Below are 15,386 nucleotides of genomic sequence, written 5' to 3'. Positions count from 1 at the left end.
CCCTGCCTGCTGGCGCCCGGGCGGCGGCGGCGGCAGCGGCTCGCCGAGCCCCGAGACGGGGGAAGCGGGAGCGCTCCGAGCCGGAGGCCGCCAGGGCCCGCTCGCGATCCGGCCGGGGGCGCCCCGGGCCCGGGCGCCCCTTCATTTTCTTTTAGGTGTCGCCGCGGCCGCCAGGCCGGAGACGGAGGAGAGGCTGGGGGAGGGGAGCAGGGCGGGTGTTGGGTTACAGGCGGTGAGTCACGGCCCCTCCGCCGCAGTGCGCACCCCTCCCGCCCCGCCGGGGCTGGCACCCCGCCTCCGAGGCCCCCTCCTCCGGCTGGGGCGGCTGTGCTCGGCGGAGGACCCCAAGGGGGGGGGGGGGGGGGGGCGCCTCGACCCCGGCCCCGCGCGCTCGCCGAGGAAAGGCGGAGTCGGGGAGGAAGGGAGGCCCGGAGGCTGAACCTGGGGCCTGCCGCGGGACTGCCTGCCCTCCGACACCAGCCAGGGCTCCGGCCGCCTGGGAAGGGAAGGCAGTTGGGGGCGTGGAAGAGGTGCGGAGCCTGGGGCGCCGGGACCGAGCCGGGCGCCCACCCTGCCCGCGAAGGCTGCCTTCGGAGGTGGGCGAACCGGGGACCTCAGAGGGAGCAGGGCCGGAGCCCTCTGAGCAAGAGGCGACCGGCAGGCCTCTTGGCCCCCTTGGGCCTTGGGAGTTTGCCTCTAACTGAAAGGACCAGATCTCGGAGGTGGTAACGGTGACTGTACCCCGCAGGCCGAGGGTCGGGCGGAAGGGCGTCCCACCGCGGTGAAGCTGCCCCCCAACCCCATACACACCTTCTCCTAAGAAGCTGCAAGGCAAGAGAAAAAGAGGCCTTAGGGAATTTTTTTTTTTTATCATGGTGCAGTATACCAGACTGGGATAGGGAGCGTGAGGTATGAAGAATGTCCCGCGCGTTGTACAAACCGCCTGGTGGTTCTTTACTTTTCCACCAGTGAGCCGCTCTCCACCTTCCTCCTCAGCTCTCGGGTTCATCCCTTCTGCATTCCTGCTGTCTTCACTCATGTCTACCCCTTATCGCCTTACCCTGGGCTCCCGCGACAGCCTGTCCTGCCTGGGAGCCCCCTCCCTAATGCCAGAGAATCGTGTCCCCCAAACCTGTGCCTCTGCCACACTCCAGCGTTAGGCATCCTTCTCTGTCCAAACTTCTGTCAATCTGCTGATGATGACATAAACCCCTCTCTGCCCCCTCCTGCCTTCCCCGAGAACACACTGATTATCGCATAATACAAACAGGAAGGCCATGTCTATGCAAATCCTATTCTATCCTCCACACTTTGCAGGGCCCCCCCCCCCCGGCCCCATCCTGAAACTGTATTCTGCTTATATATAAAGTCTCTAGACATTGTGCATGTAAATTAAAGAGTCAGAGTGAGCAAAGTATCGGTTTATCCCCCATGGATAGGCTGTGTGACCTTGGTCAAATGACTTAACCTCTCAGAGCTTTTGTGTCTTCTTCTTAAAATATGGATTCCCCGATCTGTTTTACAGGTAAACAGACTGCAGAGTGGTGATGAAAATTGTTCACCAAGCATTTCCTGGTTCTCCGGCCGGGGCCCACGCCCCCCCCCCCCCCCCCAAGGGATGGGGTAGGAATCTACTACCTTATCTGACTCACTTGGGCCAATGGAATGAGAGCAGAAGTGATACGCATTGCTTTCAGGTAGAAACTTTTAAGGGCCAATGGGCAAATCCGCATGTCTTGAGAATCCCAAAAGTTCAACCCTGGCAATCTTACGTTGACAACCGTGGAAATGCAGAGACAGAGCCTCACCAAGCCAGTGTGGGTCTCTGTAAAGATGGCAGAGTAGGCCCAGCTAATCTGCATTAGAAAAGTAGCGTGAGGGGCGCCTGGGTGGCGACTTCGGCTCAGGTCATGATCTCCCCCCACCACCGTTCGCAAGTTCGAGCCCCCTGTCAGGCTCTGTACTGACAGCTCAGAGCCTGGAGCCCGCTTCAAATTCTGTGTCTCCCTCTCCCTCTCTCTGCTCCTCCACTGTCCGTGCTCACTCGCTCGCTCTCTCTCTCTCTCACACACACACACACACACACACACACACACTAAATAAATACATACATACATAAATACATTTAAAAAAAAGAAAAGTAGTGTGAGCAAATATTAAACGTGTGCTGTGTTATACCAGTGAGATCAGAGGTTTATTATAACAGTGTAATGTAGCATTCTGGCAAATAGTGTTGCTTCCAAATGCTTGTGACTTAATCAGTATTTGTTGAATGAATAGCACTTAACGTATTCTGATACTATTTTATGATAGTAAACCGTCCTCTGTAAGGTGGTTGTCATACTCCCTATTTTCAATTAAGGCCACCACATCAGAAAACTGACTTTGCCTGAGATTGCACAGGTCATAAATAGCAACGCCAGGATTTAAACCCTACCTGTGCAGTTCCAAAGCTCATGCTCTTCCCCTTCTGCATGTGCCATGCTACCTCTCCTTAAATGGGAAGGGTGGAAACACCCAGTCCCATGCCTGGCACACAGTCATGCCCGAGCACTGGGAGTTCCTCTCCAGACTGAATTCCTATAGCATTTATAATCTGAGCCACACTTCAGCACAATGTTATCACACATTGTGCTCAAGTGTTTTCACATAGATAAAGTGTTTCCTCCAGCAAGATCCCAGGCTGCCTGATTAAGAGCTTGAGTTCTAGAGTCAGACTGCCTGGGTTCAAATCCCAGGCAATTGACCACCTCGGACAATCTGAGCAATTGACCACCTCGGACAATTCTTTTCCCTCTCTATGCCTCCACTCTCTGACCTTCAAAAGGGTGGTGGCTACCGTGCATTCATCTTGCAGTGTCCTCCGGGCCTGAGTGTATGGATGGACGAGAGACTACTGACAGTCAGCAGAAGGCCACAGCGGCTTGTGACACTTGGATGTTACATTTGCAGGGTGGGCAGGTGGAAGTCGGAGGGGGGGGACTCCCTATGAAACTCATAAATGGGGAGCTGCGGAGATGAGTGCCACCCCCAGGCTTTCTATAGGCAGGCACTGCAATTCCTAGTGATTTGCAGCACATTTGATTGGCCTCTGAAGAAAACCCATGATCTTTGAGGAATTCAGTGCATTGTACAATTATTGGCTTTAATTGCTTCTACATTTCCAGATATCTTCCCCTTTCCCCAGGCAATTCAATACTTCACTCGGCCCATACCACAAAGTACTGATTTAGCAAGTGCATTTCTCCACCCTTAGAGAAAGAAATGGAGCGGGGGGGGGGGGGGGGGGGCTTAAAAGCACCCACACAGTTTTCTTTCATTTGCCAGTATAGCAAGTGCTGTTACCTCTAGAGCAAAGGTGATTTTTCAGTATGAATTTTAGGGTCTTTAAAATCTGAGCTCCCCTGATTCTCTATTGAATATAACCTAATTATATCATGGTCTCTAAATACTTGACGTAATGTATCATATTGTTTTGGTGCAATTGACAGCAAGTTTTCAAATAAAGGTCAACGCACACAAAAGTGCCTATAATTGATAACAAAGTATGTGGTGTGAAGCGTTTCTGTAAGGTTGGTCACCTAATTACCTTGCAATTTCTACTCAGATATAAATTCTGATTTCTTTTCACTAGTTTCTATCTCCTGTATAAATTGTGTGAGGAGTGTTTTCCAGTAGTTTTCAAAAAAAGAAAAGAAAACAAATCTTTGACCTTCAGGGAAAGTTCCTAACTATGCAGTTATACTTGAGATGAAAATATTTGTTCAATGTTTCTTTGTTACATTGAATGGACTCCCTGCTACCTGATCCATAACCGATAATAAACCATATTACTTATTTACAAAAAAAAGAAAATAGGGGCACCTGGGTGGCTCGGTCTGTTGGGCATCCGACTTCGGCTCAGGTCACGATCTCGCAGTCCGTGAGCTCGAGCCCCGCGTCGGGCTCTGTGCTGACAGCTCAGAGCCCTGAGCCTGTTTCGGATTCTGTGTCTCCCTCTCTCTCTGACCTTCCCCCATTCATGCTCTGTCTCTCTCTGTCTCAAAAATGAATAAACGTTAAAAAAAATTTTTTTTAAAGAAAATAAACAACAGGTTGTTTTTTTTTTTTTAAAGTGTGGTGGCTATAACATAGGTGGTGTTAGGGACGGTAACAATAATATGTGTGAGGGCTGGTGTGAAGGTTAAAGGATATAAAGTATGCACTCAATCAGTCATTGTTTTTATTATGCTTATTTTTCATCTTGCATGACTCCTACTAGCAATGAGGCAATTAAAATCAGTTTAATCATACTACTCGATTAGACTCTGACTCCTAGCTTCATTCTGGTTATGTGACAGAGGTTATAACATCTGAAGTTGGAAGCATGACATCCACACTGTGCTACAACTTATATTTACGTAAGGCTGATGACTTGTTCTTTATTACGCTTTCTGTTTTCAAAGCATTTAAAAGAAAGGACGTTTGCTTTCTTGAGAAATACTTGTTCAGAAAACATAGTAATACCAGTACCGTGTATCCACGATCTGTCTGCCAGGACCTTTCTATGTATTACCTCCAATCATCATAAAACCGCAAGGTGGACATTATGATCCTCCATTTGGCTGTTAAGAACCGGGAGGCTCAAAGAGGTCAAGTTGCTTATGACCAGACAGTAACTGCTTTAGTCAGAATTTGAACCCAAGTCTCTGACTCGGGTTTTGTTCTGACCCCTATTCCAAGCTACCTGACATCTCAGTTCATCTCAATGAATGCCTATGCTTTGGTTGACGCTAGTCTGCCATTTTTCTAGATGAGGTTTTGGAAAATTACCTAAGATTGTGACGTTTCTGACTTAAGAATTTTGCCTGGTAGACATCTTACATTAAAGAGCAACCTGAGAAGTTACATATTCTTCACTGTGGCAGAAGCTTGCTAGCTAACCACCAAATATTCATGCTTGTCCTTTCACAGAGGAGCTGACAGATAGCTGCTCAGCTGCAGACAGATTTCCCAGCCTCCCTTGCATCCAGGCCTGGCCATATGATTAGTTCTCTCTAATGGAATTTGAGCAAAGTGATGTTCATTTCTTCCAGACCAGGGTGTTTAAAAAAAAAAAAAAAAAAAGCCTAGCTGGAAGCAGAGGGCTCCCAAGACACCAGAGGATGGTGGAGTCACAAGATAAAAGAAGCCTGTGTCACCAGGGGCACCTGGGTGGCTCTATCGGTTAAGCGTCTGACTTCGGCTCAGGTCATGATCTCACGGTCCATGGGTTCAAGCCCCACAAGTCGGGCTCTGTGCGGACAGCTCAAGGCCTGGAGCCTGCTTCAGATTCTGGGTCTCTTTCTCCCTTTGCCCCTCCCCCACTCACACTCTCTCTCTTTCTCTCTCTCTCTCAAAAGTAAATAAACAGCTGTGCTGACAGCCAGAGCCTGAAGCCTGCTTCAGATTCTGTGTCTCCCTCTCTCTCTGAACCTCATGCTCTGTCTCTCTCTCGCAAAATTAAATAAACAGTTAAAAAATTTTGAAGCGGGGCGCCCGGGTGGCTCAGTTGGTTGAGCGACCGACTTTGGCTCAGGTCATGATCTCACGGTTTGTGAGTTCGAGCTCTGCGTCTGGCTCTGTGCCAACAGCTCAGGGCCTGGAGCCTGCTTCGGATTCTGTGTCTCCCCCTCTCTCTGCCCCTCCCCCACTCATGCTCTGTGTGTGTGTGTGTGTGTGTGTGTGTGTGTGTGTGTGTGTCAATAATAAATGAACATTAAAAAAAATTTTTTTTAAATAAAAAAAAAAAGTCTGTGTCCCTGAATCACCTTGAATAAGGGGAATGAAGACCCCCCTCGCACCAGAACATCGGACTGGTACGTGAGTGAGAAATAATCTTCTATGTAGTCACTGAAATTAGAGGGTTTATTTGTTACAACAGCTAGTGCTGCCCTAATACATACAGCTTACGCTAAGTCTGTATCTACACGTGAAAAGCAAAATGGAAGATCCTAACAACCATCTGAAGACTTAGAACTGAAAGTGCCACTTTTATATGTTCTGTGTACTCACTTATTTAAGGAGAAAGCAGATCATTTGGAGCCAGAATTTTTCTCTTCATTTTTCCTGGATTACATTAGTATCAGGGATCCACTAAGCACAGTAATCGACAGTCATAAACCGGTAAGACAAATTTAGTCATTCAACAATATCTCTTAATTTTCTCCTCTACACCAGGCATCTAACACAGGCCCTGTCTCATCCTCATGAAGCTTCCAACCTATGGGTAATAAACACAATTTACAGCATTTAACTGACCGCTGGCCACCAAACTTCTTGGGAGAACCCAGGCTCCTTGAAGGTGAAACAGAGGACTAAGATAAAAAGTAAAATTTACTCACAAGTCAAAACAGAAAGCTATGTGTCTTCCCCTGCTGAGCAGCTAGAGAAACAGGAAGGAGGGCAGGTACGAGCCTAGTCTCCAGTGTCAAAACCAGCTCAGTTCAAATCCTGGCTCTGCCACTTACGAGGTGTGCAATCTTGGGTGACTTCATCTCTGTTTCTCAGGTTGCCTCGCCTTTCGAATGGGGACATTCAAAATACCAGCTCAAAAGGTTTTTGTTGAGGATTGATTGAGCTAATGCAATAAACAGCCTGGGGTGGTGGTAGCACCCAATAAATGTCAGCTGCTAATACGAGTTGCCACCTTCCCTATGATACGCTATCGATATCTTATATTCGGTCTTGTGCCTGACAGGTTACAAGGGAAGGCCAGGAAGAGAATTATAAGTAGAATCAGTTGCTATTACAGGGGTTCAACTGAAATAACCCAGACCAAGTACCCTTGCAATGTTTCTCACCTATTTGGCGATGGGAGGGCAGGGGATCCAACGGGGAAGGACAGCATCTGTTTAGGCATCCACCGTAGCATGGAGACAGCCAACAGGACGAGGCAGGGTTTCTGGTCCCTGTTGTCCCCGGGGGTGTTGCCTCGGGCAGGTGCCTTCGCCTCTCTGTGGAATGACATCACCAGGCGAGATGACCTCTGATGCCCCTCCGTGCTGACAATTTTTGATTCCTTCTGGAGGCTGCGGCTTCGAGCCCCTTGCCCGTTTCTTCTTTTCCTCTCTTCTCTGCTCACGTGTGCAGAAGACAGAGCAAGTAAATGACTGCCAGTGGTTCCACTGACTTTGTTTCCTCTGTCCTGAACATTGTACTGGAAAAGAAGGTAGCTTGTCTCGGAGGGCATAAAACAGTGGGGATTCGTTGGAAGGTTCTCTTGGGGAGAAAAGAAACTGAAGAGTGATAAACTCCCCATCAACAGGGGAAGGGCGGGCAGGACTCCAGAAGCACCCTGGAAAGTGGAGAGTACATATATCACATGCAGGGATGCACTGGGGTCATGTGGGAACAATAACTCTAATTGGCTATCATAGAACAGCCTTTGGATGTCGTTGGGGTTACGTGGGGCGGGGGAGGGGGGGGGTTGTCCAGGCAGGGGGATAGAAAGAGCTCATTTCCACATTTTGCTCCCTGGATGGGTGAATACACTCAACCATATTAGCTAAGTATTTACCATGGGTCTGTCACGATTCTAGGTACTGGGGATACAGAAGTGAACAAAAACCCTGCCTTCCTTAGGTTGACAGATAAATAGTGAGCCACTGACAAATAAATGTACTACCGGTCAGGTGATGGTAAGGGCTGGCCAGAAGACTACAGCAAGTTAAAGAGGTAGAAAATGAATGACAGTGGTAAGGAGAAGACTTTCTGACAAGGTGAGGTTTGAGCAGAGTCCCTAAGGAAGCAAGCATGTGTACAATCTGGCTATATGGGGGATAAATACGGATACCTCAGGGAAGAGCCTCCCAGGCACAAAGCCTTATAAGTGCAAATGTCCTGAGGCAGGAATATCCTTGGCATGTTCATGAAACAGTGAGGGGGTCATCATGAGTGGAATGAAATAGAGGAGAATAGTAGGTGTTAAGGCCAGAGAGTGACTGAAGGACAAAATCCTGTAGGCTTTGTGGAATGACGAAAGAACTCTGGGTTTTATACTGAGTCAGGCAGGAAACCATTGGTGGATTCTGATTAGAAGAGTGACATAATCAGACTTGGGTTTGAAAAGTCTCCCTCTAGCCATTGTATTAAAAATAGATTTAAGGGGCGCCTGGGTGACTCAGCTGGTTAAGTGTCCAACTTCAGCTCAGGTCACGATCTCACACTTCCTGGGTTCGAGCCCCGCATCGGGCTCTGTTCTGACAGCTTGGAGCTTGGAGCCTGCTTTGGATTCTGTGTCTCCCTTTCTCTCTGACCCTCCCCTGCTCACACTCTGTGTGTGTGTGTGTGTGTGTGTGTGTGTGTGTGTGTGTGTGTCTCCCAAGAATAAATAAACATTAGAAAAAATTAAATAGATTGAGGAGGGAGGGAAATGATGGGGGCAGGGGACTATGAAAAAGGCTAAGGGGAGGCTCCTGCAAGAACCACAACACCTCAGTCAGTCTCCTCAGTGCCTTCCTCCTCGTGCTCACCGTGGTTCATTCCTAAAACACATATCTATCTGATTCTGTGTCTCCCTCTTCTAAGATTCTCCTGATCTCCTGTGGCCTTCGGGACAAAGTCCAAACTCCTTAGCCTGTCAGGACAGCATCCCAGGATAAGAAGAACATTGGCTTTGACCTCAGAAAGACCCAGATTAGAACCCTGGCCTTGGCGCTCACCAGCTGTGTGATGTGCCCAAGTCGCTGGAGCTCTTTCGACCTCAACTTGTCCTCTTTCCTCCTTGTCCTGGGTGTTATCACCTGCGTGTCAGCTCCATGAGGGCAGGGACTACGTTTGCCTTGTTCCTTGCTATATACTCAATACCCAGAACAATGCCTAATATACAGTAGGCCCTCAACAAATATGGGTGGAGTCAACAAACAAGCTAATGTAGGAGAGAGCATCTGGCAGAATGGCTGGCACACAGGTGCCCAACAAGTATACCTTTTTGTTGCTGATTAATGCTCTTTCCCTTTCCCTGCAAGGTCTGACCCTAACAGTACTCTTCCTGATTCGTATCCACACCACCTCCCCCCACCAAGGACCATGTGCTCCAGGGGCCCCTCTGTTTCATGCCACTCCACATTTATACATGCTGTGCCCAATGCCTGGGATGCCCCCTTCCCTGTCCTCCAGATAACAAACTCCTACTCACCTGGGAAGCCCGGCTTAAGACATCACCTCTCCTTTGCTCCTATGCTAGACAGAATGAAAGGCTCACTTCTCTGTCCCCAGAGTACTCAGTTCCTGGGTCTATTACAGCACTTACCTCATGGCATTACAATCATTCAGTTATGTGTCCAGCTCTGCCCCGTTGCCTGGGAACTCCAGGATAGTCAGGGATAGAATAGCACTGCCCAATTAGAAACATAATGTGAGCCACATATGGAATTTTATCTTTTCTAGCAGCCACATTAAAAACAAGGTTTAAAGAGAGAGAGAGAGAGAGAGAAATTAATCTTAATAATGTATTTTATTTAACCTCAGATGCCCAAGATATTATCATCTCAATATGTAATCAGTACAAAAACCCACTGATAAGATATTTTATATATCTTTCTTTTGGTACAAAGTCTTTGAAACCCATAGTATATGGGCGCCTGGGTGGCGCAGTCGGTTGAGCGTCCGACTTCAGCCAGGTCACGATCTCGCGGTCCGTGAGTTCGAGCCCCGCGTCGGGCTCTGGGCTGATGGCTCAGAGCCTGGAGCCTGTTTCCGATTCTGTGTTTCCCTCTCTCTCTGCCCCTCCCCCGTTCATGCTCTGTCTCTCTCTGTCCCAAAAATAAATAAAAACGTTGAAAAAAAAATTAAAAAAAAAAAAAAAGAAAAGAAACCCGTAGTATATTTTACCCTTAAAGTAAACCTCAATTCAGAGCCACGCTTGCAATGGTCAAACTGAAATATACCCCAGCAAAACAATAAAGTTGTATATCATAAAAAAAAAAATATTTTACACTGCTCCAGGGTTTTTTAACTTATATTTTAGTTAATTGCATAAAATTAAATTTTTCATTCCCCCGTGACAGAGCCTCATTTCAAGCGCCCCATAGCCACACGTGATTAGTGGCTACTGTATCCAACAGTATAGATCCAGATCTTATTCTTCATTTGGATAGAAGTATAGATCTGACTTGTAATCTATGAGCACTGAAAGGATGGATGGACGGATAGATGGACAGACAGATGGAGGATGGGTGGAAAGATGTATAAATGGATGGATGGATGGATGGATGGATGGATGGATGGATAAATGGAGGGATGGATGGATGGATGGATGGATGGATGGATGGATAAATGGAGGGATGGATTAATGGATGGATGGATGGATGGATGGATGGATGGATGGATGGATGGACAGATGGACAGACGGATGGAGGGATGGGTGGAAAGATGTATAAATGGATGGATGAATGGATGGATGGATGGATGGATGGATGGACAGACGGATGGATGGATGGCTTTTACTAAATTTACCCCCTCCCTAGTTTACCTTCTTATTTCTTACTCATAGAAATGCAGAGCCCAGGAAAGAGAGAAAGAACTTAAGGGAAAGGTGAATCCATAGAAATCTTCCATGGACTCCAATTTTTCAACTTGCCCCGTGGGACAAAGTTCAAAGTCATCAAAGTTCTACTCTCTAATCCAGCAGCTCGGCAACCCAGCATATTCAACTCTTTGCTTAGATGTCAAAGCAGCATGGGGTCTTTCCTGGCCATCCTGTTTAAAATTGCAGCCCACCCTCTCCTCCTCCATCCCAACACTGGTGCTACTTACCCCTTTACCTGTTTCATTCTTCACCATTGCACTTACTAGCATGTCATCTGTTACACATTCTATTTGTTGTGTTTGTCTGGAAAACCAGGGACTTTTATGTATATGATGCTCTCATAAATCCCCAGTGCCAGGAATATGATAGGTGCTCAGTAGTTATGCGTGGAATGAACAAATGGATGGATGGATAACTTGAGTTCCAGCTCTTTCATCTGCCAGCTCTATGACCCCAGTAAGCAATTAAAGATTAGAGCTCAGGTCCTTCATCTGTAAAATGAGTATATGCTAATATTTACCTTACAGAGTTGTCTGATATGATCCTACAGGGTTAATGCTTACCTTCTAGTACTAAGATTACGTCTATGCACTGAAGTACAAAACCTACGTTGGCATGTAGTAAGCACTGACAAAATCATAGCTATTCTGATTCTATTTAAATAATAATATTAGATCCATTCTATCAGGCCTTTAACAACCAGGTAAAGCAATTAAATTTCCCAACTAATTCTGTCCCAGACAAACAAACAAACAAAAATAACTAGGTCAGGAAAAAATATAGCCTTGGGATCTAGATTTCCTACACGAATGCCTATATTTACCTGTCCTGTTTTTATTTATATTTCTAACCATGGGATACAGGTCCCCTCGGCCCTGCCCTGCCAAGACCCAGGGCAGCTCAGTGTCAGGCCCTGAGGCTGCTATGTTTACTGTCACCAGGGACTTAGGCTCCAAAAGCAGGCACGAGAGACAGGGCGTGCCACACAAGTCACCAGCCTGCCTGTGACGGCAGAAGCTGTCGGCCCCCCTGCTCTGGAGCAGTCGCCCAGGCCTCAGATGGCCCAGGGCCTGGCAGCTGGGCCCAAGGGGAGCCGGGCTGCCCAGGCGGCCAGCTGGCGACGGATGCATTAGCTGCCTTCCTGACAGATGAGACAAAAGCCCCAAACTCCTTTCAAGGACCTACTCCTCCTGCTCCCTCTCTAGCCTCATCCTCTGCCACCCTTAATCTAACAGGCACGTTTCCAATCTGCCCTTCCCTCCATGACTCTCTACATCCACCTGTTCATCCATTCAACCAGCACATGTTATTTGAGCATCCACGGCGATGTAGTCACCGTGTCAGGGCTGGGGATAAAGGGTAATGTAAGATGGTCCTCTGCCCTCGGGAAGTGTCTAATGCCTCCCCCTGATGTGATGCGTTACAGTTTACAAAGCACTCACACAGGAGTGGTCTCTCTTAAATCTCCTAATGCTGTTTTACTTGGGATTAGATATTGTTATTCACCCCCGCCTCCCGTTATTTCCCTGGTTGTGCTGAGAGACAGGATGCCTTACCCAAGGTCTCCCAGGGCACGCATGAGGAGCCAGGACTCAAACTCAGGTATTTGGCTTATACCCCAGGGTGTATCCATGTGACATCACATCTCACAAACAGCAGTTCTGTAAAAGTCACAAAAAGTCAGCTCACCGAAAGATAAAGGCCATTTGATGGCTCCAAAAGATATTGCATGTTATACATGGGGAGGAGAGAGATGCTCCCTCCCCCACGAGGCAGAAGGGAGAGCCTCGGAAACTTACAGGTATTCAGATGGATCGGGAACCTCACCAGATCTGCCCGTCCCTTCTTCCTCCAATGCAGGTGCCCGGCTCAGGATTCCTAGAATCTGAACACAGAGCCCAGACGGCCCAAATTAACACAGTGTGGACAAATGCTGGAAACACATGCGCGGGGATGAACCACACCTCTTTTCCCTTGAAGCACCATTTCTGGCGTCCCTATCTTGATTCCTGAAGTTTTCGGGGAGAAGCATCCAGGTGGCTTTATAAGAAAAAAACATCTTCCCACAGCACCACCAAGTGGCTGAGTCTCTGCCCATTAAAAACTCCATAAAACAGAGGCTCACTCCAATGAGCCAAGGCACAAAATATCCAACGACCAGGACTGGGAAAAAGAACTTGGCAAAACCAAGGTGGGGTGGAAAAATTCATTCAGGGGAGATCCAGGAGGCGTGGATACCCTTAGGACAGGAAGAAGGCAAGTGGCCAAAGCTCTTTATCAAGAAGCAATTTGGCAGAAATTTATAGACTAGTACTGTGACAAGTGGCCAAACTTTCCCTTTTTATAGATGGGAAAACTGAGGCCCAGGGAAGTTCACGCTCTCGTAGGGTGGCATAAGGGTGATGATGTACTCTGTGCAAAGCTCATTATCCGTATGGTCTTAGTTAATCCGCACAAGCCCAAGAGAGAGGCGTTACTGCTCCCCAATTTCACAGATAAAGATAGAATAGGACCAGCACACTATGGTCTTCGCCTGCTTTTTTGTGCCTTACACAAGCTGAGAATGGTTTTTACATGTTTAAGCCATTGGAAAAATCAAATAAGGGCAATATTTTATGATCTCTGAAAATTAAGTGAAATTCAGATTTCATTGCCGTAAATAAAGAGCTATTGGAACACAGCCACACCCATTTATTTATGGACATCGATGGCCTGCTTTTAAGCTATAAGAACAGAATTGGGTGTTTTGACACAGACCATACGACTGTCAAAGCCAAAAATATTTACTACCTGGCACTTTACAAAAAATTACGAGCTCCTGGGATAGAGACTCAAAGAATTTGAGGAACTCCGGGAGAAGCGATACAAGGAAAAAAAAAATAGAATCTGACGTTACAGGACCAGGTCTGTCACTGACCGTGTGATCTGCAAAATGGGAGTTAATAATAAAATTCCCTATGGGGTTTGTTGTGTGCATGAGTTAAAAAGCTAGATGCAAAAACTCTCTGCACTGCAAAATGCTCCACCTTCGCGTCCATTGTTGTTTTTTGAGATTAAAGCCACCTTAGGACCCCAATCTTCCAACTCCTCATCCTGCACACTTTCTGCTATATCACATAGTCTCTCTGGGCCTTGGCTTCCTCATCTATTAAATGGGCATAATGATACCTTTCATCACATGGACACAGTGAAAATGAACAAAAAAATAAAGAGCATGTTTGTGAAAGCCACTCTTAAAATATTTTGTGTATGGTTAGCCTCAGGGTCTCCATCTCCTGTTTCTAATGAAATGGAAGGCCGTGAGTTTTCAGCATCCAGATTAGAGTCCTGGGAGCCAAAATGAAGAGCTGGGGAAAGGACAGGACAAGAAAATCCAGCCTGGCTTCAGCTTGGCCTCCTGCCCTTTCCGAAAGAGCAGCCCCTTCAGTGTTCTTTTGAAAGGGCAGCTGGTTGGATTCTCAGCACCTTCATTATGCCGGAAGGGCATTTAGGGAAACTAATGTGTCCTTGGGGTATTTCCATCCAGCAGTCCCCTCCAGCCTGACATTCTGCACCTCACCTCCGGCCCTGGGCCACCGGCAGGCTTGCTCTTGAGCTGTGGTACCAGCCACTCGCAGCAGGCATAGCACAGGGGATGAGGCCCAGGGACCAGATCCTGACACGGACAAAGTGGACCAAGGCAGCCAGCTGGGTAGTTAAGGAAGGGAAGCAAGAGTCTGCTGCTGAGGCGGGAGATGGTGACCAGCCCACCCAGCCCACACCTGGCCACAGCAAGATAGAGCAATTGTCCAGAGTTTGGGCCCCCAAGGCCTTTACCTAAAATGTTCCAGCAGCTCTCACCAAATTGCTTGGGTCATGGGCCCACCTGCTGGCTCAGATCTCCATTTGACTATGTGACTCCTTAGCATCCAGTTGCATCTATCTATTAAAATTTTTTTAACGTTTATTTATTTTTGAGACAGAGAGAGACAGAGCATGAACAGGGGAGGGGCAGAGAGAGAGGGAGACACAGAATCTGAAAGAGGCTCCAGGCTCTGAGCTGTCAGCACAGAGCCCGACGCGGGGCTTGAACTCATGGACCGTGAGATCATGACCTGAGCCGAAGCCGGATTGGTTGCATCTATCTAAAACAGCTCCAGCCAGGGGCGCCTGGGTGGCTCCGTCAGTTAAGCACCCAACTCTTGATTTTGGCTCAGATCCTGATCTCACCGTTTGTGAGTTTGAGCCCCACGTTGGGCTCTGTGCTGACAGCTCGGAGCCTGGAGCCTGGAACCTGCTTCGGATTCTGTGTCTCCCTCTCCCTCTGCCCCTTCCCTGCTCTTTCTCTCTCTCTCTCTCTCTCTCTCTCTCTCTCTCTCTCTCTCTCTCTCAAAAACACATAAGCATAAAAAAATAAACATTGAAAAAATAAAATAAAATAGGCCCAGCCACAGTTGAAAGGAATAAAATGCAGAGAAAGTCCAATGTAGGAGAGGCCATGTATATGGAGAAGGAAAGCCCTGGAGTCAGATCTGGGTCAAACCTCAACTCCCTTTATTACTAGCTGTGTGACCTTGGCAAACTGCTTAACTTCTCTGGGCCTCAGTTTCCTCTGTAGCTGCAAAATGGGACTAATACCTAACAAATGTAATTTGAAGATGATTATACTAAGGTATGCCTTATTGGGGAATATTGTTATTTTTTACTGTTGTGACAGCAATTTCTCCTCAGGCATCTTGGTAGCCCTTTGTCCCTTAGATCAGGACTGCAAAGAACCATTTGCTAAATGTGAATGAATGAACCAAACAAGGAAAACATAGCATGCTTCATTCTGGCTTCCCGATAACATCCAAGAGAG

Source organism: Herpailurus yagouaroundi, unplaced genomic scaffold (assembly GCF_014898765.1).
Source record: "Herpailurus yagouaroundi ecotype Mexico unplaced genomic scaffold, PumYag 182, whole genome shotgun sequence".
Classification (NCBI taxonomy): Eukaryota; Metazoa; Chordata; class Mammalia; order Carnivora; family Felidae; genus Herpailurus; species Herpailurus yagouaroundi.
This window is presented reverse-complemented; position numbering follows the sequence as displayed.